This window comes from Staurois parvus, unplaced genomic scaffold, assembly GCF_062004578.1.
Source record: "Staurois parvus isolate SC_StPar_1 unplaced genomic scaffold, SC_StPar_1.0 ptg001589l, whole genome shotgun sequence".
NCBI classification, from domain to species: Eukaryota; Metazoa; Chordata; class Amphibia; order Anura; family Ranidae; genus Staurois; species Staurois parvus.
The window spans coordinates 261,831-270,814 of NW_028319385.1; the positions used below are offsets into that span (position 1 = coordinate 261,831).

The 8,984-nt window shown below is 51.4% G+C and overlaps 1 pseudogene across 1 annotated transcript; it reads left to right on the forward strand.

The window, feature by feature from the left end:
* The first annotated feature begins 3,384 nt into the window (after positions 1 to 3,384).
* LOC149435187 (uncharacterized) lies at positions 3,385 to 8,925 on the forward strand (annotated as a pseudogene). The gene is made up of 4 exons (XR_016308533.1): positions 3,385 to 3,523; positions 4,001 to 4,255; positions 8,156 to 8,306; positions 8,419 to 8,925. The product of XR_016308533.1 is annotated as an uncharacterized LOC149435187 (transcript).
* The last annotated feature ends 59 nt before the right edge of the window (positions 8,926 to 8,984 follow it).

Here is an 8,984-nt window from a genome sequence, read left to right on the forward strand (position 1 = left end):
CCTCCTACATCACTCCATGTGCTCCCGCTCTCATACACTGGGTGTACCCTCTGCTACATCACTCCATGTGCTCCCGCTCTCATACACTGGGTGTCACCTCCTGCTACATCACTCCATGTGCTCCCGCTCTCATACACTGGATGTCACCTCCTACTACATCACTCCATGTGCTCCCGCTCTCATACACTGGATGTCACCTCCTACTACATCACTCCATGTGCTCCCGCTCTCATACACTGGATGTCACCTCCTACTACATCACTCCATGTGCTCCCGCTCTCATACACTGGATGTCACCTCCTACATCACTCCATGTGCTCCCGCTCTCATACACTGGATGTCACCTCCTACTACATCACTCCATGTGCTCCCGCTCTCATACACTGGATGTCACCTCCTACTACATCACTCCATGTGCTCCCGCTCTCATACACTGGATGTCACCTCCTGCTACATCACTCCATGTGCTCCCGCTCTCATACACTGGATGTCACCTCCTACATCACTCCATGTGCTCCCGCTCTCATACACTGGGTGTCACCTCCTGCTACATCACTCCATGTGCTCCCGCTCTCATACACTGGATGTCACCTCCTACTACATCACTCCATGTGCTCCCGCTCTCATACACTGGGTGTCACCTCCTACATCACTCCATGTGCTCCCGCTCTCATACACTGGGTGTCACCTCCTACTACATCACTCCATGTGCTCCCGCTCTCATACACTGGGTGTCACCCTCTGCTACATCACTCCATGTGCTCCTGCTCTCATACACTGGATGTCACCTCCTACTACATCACTCCATGTGCTCCCGCTCTCATACACTGGATGTCACCCTCTGCTACATCACTCCATGTGCTCCCGCTCTCATACACTGGATGTCACCTCCTACTACATCACTCCATGTGCTCCCGCTCTCATACACTGGATGTCACCTCCTACTACATCACTCCATGTGCTCCCGCTCTCATACACTGGGTGTCACCCTCTGCTACATCACTCCATGTGCTCCCGCTCTCATACACTGGATGTCACCTCCTACATCACTCCATGTGCTCCCGCTCTCATACACTGGGTGTCACCTCCTACATCACTCCATGTGCTCCCGCTCTCATACACTGGATGTCACCTCCTACTACATCACTCCATGTGCTCCCGCTCTCATACACTGGATGTCACCTCCTACTACATCACTCCATGTGCTCCCGCTCTCATACACTGGATGTCACCTCCTGCTACATCACTCCATGTGCTCCCGCTCTCATACACTGGATGTCACCTCCTACATCACTCCATGTGCTCCCGCTCTCATACACTGGATGTCACCTCCTACTACATCACTCCACGTGCTCCCGCTCTCATACACTGGATGTCACCTCCTACTACATCACTCCATGTGCTCCCGCTCTCATACATTGGATGTCACCTCCTACTACATCACTCCATGTGCTCCCGCTCTCATACACTGGATGTCACCTCCTACTACATCACTCCATGTGCTCCCGCTCTCATACACTGGATGTCACCTCCTACTACATCACTCCATGTGCTCCCGCTCCTATACACTGGGTGTCACCCTCTGCTACATCACTCCATGTGCTCCCGCTCTCATACACTGGATGTCACCCTCTGCTACATCACTCCATGTGCTCCCGCTCTCATACACTTGATGTCACCTCCTACTACATCACTCCATGTGCTCCCGCTCTCATACACTGGGTGTCACCCTCTGCTACATCACTCCATGTGCTCCCGCTCTCATACACTGGATGTCACCTCCTACTACATCACTCCATGTGCTCCCGCTCTCATACACTGGGTGTCACCCTCTGCTACATCACTCCATGTGCTCCCGCTCTCATACACTGGATGTCACCCTCTGCTACATCACTCCATGTGCTCCCGCTCTCATACACTGGATGTCACCTCCTACTACATCACTCCATGTGCTCCCGCTCTCATACACTGGGTGTCACCTCCTACTACATCACTCCATGTGCTCCCGCTCTCATACACTGGATGTCACCTCCTACTACATCACTCCATGTGCTCCCGCTCTCATACACTGGATGTCACCCTCTGCTACATCACTCCATGTGCTCCCGCTCTCATACACTGGATGTCACCTCCTACTACATCACTCCATGTGCTCCCGCTCTCATACACTGGGTGTCACCCTCTGCTACATCACTCCATGTGCTCCCGCTCTCATACACTGGATGTCACCTCCTACTACATCACTCCATGTGCTCCCGCTCTCATACACTGGGTGTCACCCTCTGCTACATCACTCCATGTGCTCCCGCTCTCATACACTGGGTGTCACCCTCTGCTACATCACTCCATGTGCTCCCGCTCTCATACACTGGTGTCACCCTCTGCTACAATCACTCCATGTGCTCCCGCTCTCATACACTGGGTGTACCCTCTGCTACATCACTCCATGTGCTCCCGCTCTCATACACTGGATGTCACCCTCTGCTACATCACTCCATGTGCTCCCGCTCTCATACACTGGATGTCACCTCCTGCTACATCACTCCATGTGCTCCCGCTCTCATACACTGGATGTCACCTCCTACTACATCACTCCATGTGCTCCCGCTCTCATACACTGGATGTCACCCTCTGCTACATCACTCCATGTGCTCCCGCTCTCATACACTGGATGTCACCTCCTACTACATCACTCCATGTGCTCCCGCTCTCATACACTGGGTGTCACCTCCTACTACATCACTCCATGTGCTCCCGCTCCTATACACTGGGTGTCACCCTCTGCTACATCACTCCATGTGCTCCCGCTCTCATACACTGGGTGTCACCCTCTGCTACATCACTCCATGTGCTCCCGCTCTCATACACTGGGTGTCACCTCCTGCTACATCACTCCACGTGCTCCCGCTCTCTGCTCCCTGCCACCACAGTCTGCATTCAGCACTGCCATACACTGGATGTCACCTCCTGATCAATCCACCTGTTCTCACTCTCTGCACTCCACTTGATGCCGCCCTCTGAGTTCACAGGAACCACAACTACAGAGGAGGCATCGGGTATCCATGCGCATGGTCAGTGCCTATTAAGAACATTTTTTTTTTCCTTGCAAAAATATCTTTATTTATTATTTTTTATAAAAGGTGAACTTATCCTTTAACAAGATCCCAAAAAGAGGAACAAATGAGGAAGTAAGAGGGACAGAGGGATTTCATCCCTGGAATTGAGTGACAGTTGGGGGCTATGGAAGACAGTTCCCTCCAGGTGAGATCGATGGTTTCCTGTATGGATGGCCTATACAGTCACAGCTTGTCCAGAATAAGTAGGAGGGGCTAAACCTGACCGTGAATATAACACAATGTACTGAGATTCAAACAAAAACAAAACACGACTACTTCCTCCTCCAGTGAGCTGAGCTCTCTCCTCTGACTTCCTGCTGAATGCTCCGTTCTCTCCTCAGTGACTGGACCTCTCTCCTGCGACCTGTAAGCTTGCAATCCATTGGAGAGCTCACCCAGGTGATCAGGTCAGTTGTAAGTCTTTGTCTCTGTGGAATCTAATGCTCTCACTGATCTCTACGCACAGTTCACATTCTTCCAGCATCTTGGAGGATATGGTGGGGTCATGCCAGCACTTGTCTCAGGTACTATGGGGGTTAGTTACTAAAATTGGAGCGTGCAACATCTGGTGCAGCTCTGCATGGCAACCAATCAGCTTCCAGGTTTTATTGCCAAAGCTTTATAGAACAAGCTGAAGTAAGAAGTTGATTGGCTGCCATGCAGAGTTGCACCAGGTTCTGAGTGCTCCAGTCTTAGTACATCTCCCCTCGGTGTAGTACCCTGTGCTCTCTAGGTCGGGGACAGTGTAATAGGGACTTGCTGGTTGATGAAGGAGGAAGAAGGAGAATAGTGCATGCAGCTATCACACATAGGATATTGTTCAATGTACAGAGAGGGACAGACTCTTCAGGACACGTTGTGATGTCATGTCTTCTCCTGACTAGGATGAGGTCCGTCCTGCACCAAGCGTGGTTCCTCCTCGCCGATCATGCAGTCACGATGACGTTGGGGTTTGTGGCTCTTATCGCTCTACTTCAGGTTCTTTACCGTTTGGTATCTACCAGGAAGCTGCAGACAGAACACAAGCAACTGCTGCAGGACGTGGCCTACCTGGCCCTAGAGAAGGAACAAATGGAGGAGGACACTCTGCATCTAATAGAGGAGAACTATAATCTGACACAGAGGATGGCCACTCTCAGGTAAGTGCACCATTCACCTTGTACTAGGTGTGTACGGGGCAGGCGGGGAGGGCAGAAACTTGCATGCTGAAGAGACACAATATATACAGTACATCTCTCTACATCACACATTAGACCAGAGGATTCCAAACATTCCAAACCAAGGGCCACTTTACTGTCCTTCAAAGTATAAGGGGGCAGGATTGTGGCCAGTGAGGGTACAAATGTCCAGATTCAGTGGGAAGAATCAATACCTCAGGCTCGGTGGTCAATGGGAGGAATAGCGCCACATCATTGGTGTCACTGAAAGGAATAGTGCCCCGTCATTGGTGTCATTGAGAGGAATAGTGCCCCATCATTGGTGTCATTGAAAGGAATAGTGCCCCGTCATTGGTATCAGAGAGAGGAATAGTGCCCCGTCATTGGTGTCATTGAAAGGAATAGTGCCCCATCATTGGTGTCATTGAGAGGAATAGTGCCCCATCATTGGTGTCAGTGGAAGGAATAGTGCCCCATCATTTGTATCAATGGGAGGAATAGCGCCACATCATTGGTGTCACTGAAAGGAATAGTGCTCCGTCCTTGGTGTCATTGAGAGGAATAGTGCCCCATCCTTGGTGTCAGTGGGAGGAATAGTGCCCCATCATTGGTGTCAGTGGGAGGAATAGTGCCCCATCATTGGTATCAGTGGGAGGAATAGTGCCCCATCATTGGTGTCAGTGAGAGGAATAGTGCCCTATCATTGGTATCAGTGGGAGGAATAGTGCCCCATCATTGGTGTCAGTGGGAGGACTAGTGCCCCATCATTGGTATCAGTGGGAGGAATAGTGCCCCGTCATTGGTGTCATTGAGAGGAATAGTGCCCCATCATTGGTGTCAGTGGAAGGAATAGTGCCCCGTCATTGGTGTCATTGAGAGGAATAGTGCCCCATCATTGGTGTCAGTGGAAGGAATAGTGCCCCATCATTTGTATCAATGGGAGGAATAGCGCCACATCATTGGTGTCACTGAAAGGAATAGTGCTCCGTCCTTGGTGTCATTGAGAGGAATAGTGCCCCATCCTTGGTGTCAGTGGGAGGAATAGTGCCCCATCATTGGTGTCAGTGGGAGGAATAGTGCCCCATCATTGGTGTCAGTGGGAGGAATAGTGCCCCATCATTGGTGTCAGTGGGAGGAATAGTGCCCCATCATTGGTGTCAGTGGGAGGAATAGTGCCCCATCATTGGTATCAGTGGGAGGAATAGTGCCCCATCATTGGTGTCAGTGAGAGGAATAGTGCCCTATCATTGGTATCAGTGGGAGGAATAGTGCCCCATCATTGGTGTCAGTGGGAGGACTAGTGCCCCATCATTGGTGTCAGTGGGAAGAATAGTGCCCCATCATTGGTATCAGTGGGAGGAATAGTGCCCCCTCATTGGTGTCAGTGGGAGGAATAGTGCCCCATCATTGGTGTCAGTGGGAGGAATAGTGCCCCATCATTGGTGTCAGTGGGAGGAATAGTGCCCCATCATTGGTGTCAGTGGTAGGAATAGTGCCCCATCATTGGTGTCAGTGGGAGGAATAGTGCCCCACCATTGGTGTCAGTGGGAGGAATAGTGCCCCATCATTGGTGTCAGTGGTAGGAATAGTGGCCCATCATTGGTGTCAGTGGAAGTAATAGTGCCCTATCATTGGTGTCAGTGGGAGGAATAGTGCTCTATCATTAGTGTCAGTGGGAGGAATAATGCCCCATCATTGGTGTCAGTGGGAGGAATAGTGCCCTATCATTGGTGTCAGTGGGAGGAATAGTGCCCCATCATTGGTGTCAGTGGGAGGAATAGTGCCCTATCATTGGTGTCAGTGGGAGGAATAGTGTCCCATCATTGGTGTCAGTGGGAGGAATAGTGCCCTATCATTGGTGTCAGTGGGAGGAATAGTGCCCCATCATTGGTATCAGTGGGAGGAATAGTGCCCCATCATTGGTGTTAGTGGGAGGAATAGTGCCCCATCATTGGTGTCAGTGGGAGGAATAGTGCCTCATCATTGGTGTCAGTGGGAGGAATAGTGTCCCATCATTGGTGTCAGTGGGAGGAATAGTGTCCCATCATTGGTGTCAGTGGGAGGGATAGTGTCCCATCGTTGGTGTCAGTGGAAGGAACAGTTCCCATCATTGGTGTCAGTGGGAGGAATAGTGCCCCATCATAAGTGTCAGTGGGAGGAATAGTGTCCCATCATTGGTGTCAGTGGGAGGGATAGTGTCCCATTGTTGGTGTCGGTTGGAGGAATAGTGTCCCATCGTTGGTGTCAGTGGGAGGGATAGTGCCCCATCATTGGTGTCAGTGGGAGGGATAGTGCCCCATCATTGGTGTCAGTGGGAGGGATAGTGCCCCATCATTGGTGTCAGTGGGAGGAATAGTGTCCCATCGTTGGTGTAGGTGGGAGGAATAGTGCCCCATCATTGGTGTCAGTGGGAGGGATAGTGCCCCATCATTGGTGTCAGTGGGAGGGATAGTGTCCCATCGTTAGTGTCGGTTGGAGGAATAGTGCCCCATCATTGGTGTCAGTGGGAGGAATAGTGCCCCATCATTGGTGTCAGCAGGAGGAATAGTGCCCCATCATTGGTGTCAGCGGGAAGAATAGTGCTCCCTCATTGGTGTCAGCAGGAGGAATAGTGTCCCATCATTGGTGTCAGCGGAAGGAATAGTGTCCCATCATTGGTGTCAGCGGAAGGAATAGTGTCCCATCATTGGTGGCAGTGGCAGATTATGCTCAATTGTTGGTGTCAGTGGAAGGAATAGTGCCCCATCATTGGTGTCAGTGGGAGGAATAGTGCCCCCTCATTGGTGTCAGCAGGAGGAATAGTGACCCATCATTGGTGTCAGCAGGAGGAATAGTGTCCCATCATTGGTGTCAGCGGAAGGAATAGTGTCCCATCATTGGTGGCAGTGGCAGATTATGCCCAATTGTTGGTGTCAGTGGAAGGAATAGTGCCCCATCATTGGTGTCAGTGGGAGGAATAGTGCCCCCTCATTGGTGTCAGCGGGAGGAATAGTGTCCCATCATTGGTGTCAGCGGGAGGAATAGTGTCCCATCATTGGTGTCAGTGGGAGGAATAGTGCCCCCTCATTGGTGTCAGCAGGAGGAATAGTGTCCCATCATTGGTGTCAGCAGGAGGAATAGTGTCCCATCATTGGTGTCAGCGGAAGGAATAGTGTTCCATCATTGGTGGCAGTGGCAGATTATGCCCAATTGTTGGTGTCAGTGGAAGGAATAGTGCCCCATCATTGGTGTCAGTGGGAGGAATAGTGCCCCCTCATTGGTGTCAGCGGGAGGAATAGTGTCCCATCATTGGTGTCAGCGGGAGGAATAGTGTCCCATCATTGGTGTCAGTGGGAGGAATAGTGCCCCATCATTGGTATCAGTGGGAGGAATAGTGCCCCCTCATTGGTGTCAGTGGGAGGAATAGTTCCCCATCATTGGTATCAGTGGGAGGAATAGTGCCCCATCATTGGTATCAGTGGGAGGAATAGTGCCCCCTCATTGGTGTCAGTGGGAGGAATAGTGTCCCATCATTGGTGTCAGCGGGAGGAATAGTGTCCCATCATTGGTGTCAGCGGGGAGGAATAGTGTCCCATCATTGGTGTCAGCGGGAGGAATAGTGTCCCATCATTGGTGGCAGATTATGCCCAATTGTTGGTGTCAGTGGAAGGAATAGTGTCCCAAGGGCCTGATAAAGGCAAGCAAAGGGCCACAGTTTGGAGATGACTATGTTAGGACTGGATGACAGTTTTTCCGTGGTACTTTGTTGGCCATGTTAGTTCGCTGGCTGCCTCCCCCCACACTGAGCTATGACCAGTGCAGGCCTGTGGGATGAGGTGAGGCTCTGGCCTTGTTAGTCTGTGTAGTTTCTCAGTGTCCTCTATGTTGTATGTTCTCTTACAGGGAGAGGAACTTGTCTGATGTCAACGAGGAGAACAATCAGCTGTTCCATGACGTGGCTCTGCTAACACTAGAAAAGCAGGAAATCCAGGAGAAAAAATCAATTTCTGCAGTTGGAGAACCAAAACCTGCTGCAGACTGTGTCACAGCTGAGGTACGGGGGCAGATGTGAGGGACAATATGCAGAGTATTGCACCAAGGCTGGGCTATTCCTACACCTTTGTATACGGAGCACCTATTACTCACTAATATTCCTTCCTCTGTAGTGCCAGGAGCCCAGCAAAGAACAATGAGGATGTCCCAGCACAGATGTGGCAGAACTACACCACCCTGCTGGAGGAAAACGAGAGACTGAAGACTAAATATGAAAATCTAAAACTTCAGAGAGATCAAGCCCTGCAATATTATCAACACGGGGACAGGCCCCGGACCCAGAACAGATGTCCACTTTCCTAACAGAGGGAGGGGCAACATGTTCTCCATCTGGACTACATAGCCCATGTGTAGACGGACCATCCCTCTATTATCCCGATCTGGAGGCTCCGTGTGTAGACGGACCGTCCCTCTATTATCCCGATCTGGAGGCTCCGTGTGTAGACGGACAGTCCCTCTATTATCCCGATCTGGAGGCTCCGTGTGTAGACGGACCGTCCCTCTATTATCCCGATCTGGAGGCTCCGTGTGTAGACGGACCGTCCCTCTATTATCCCGATCTGGAGGCTCCGTGTGTAGACGGACCGTCCCTCTATTATCCCGATCTGGAGGCTCCGTGTGTAGACGGACCGTCCCTCTATTATCCCGATCTGGAGGCTCCGTGTGTAGACGGACAGTC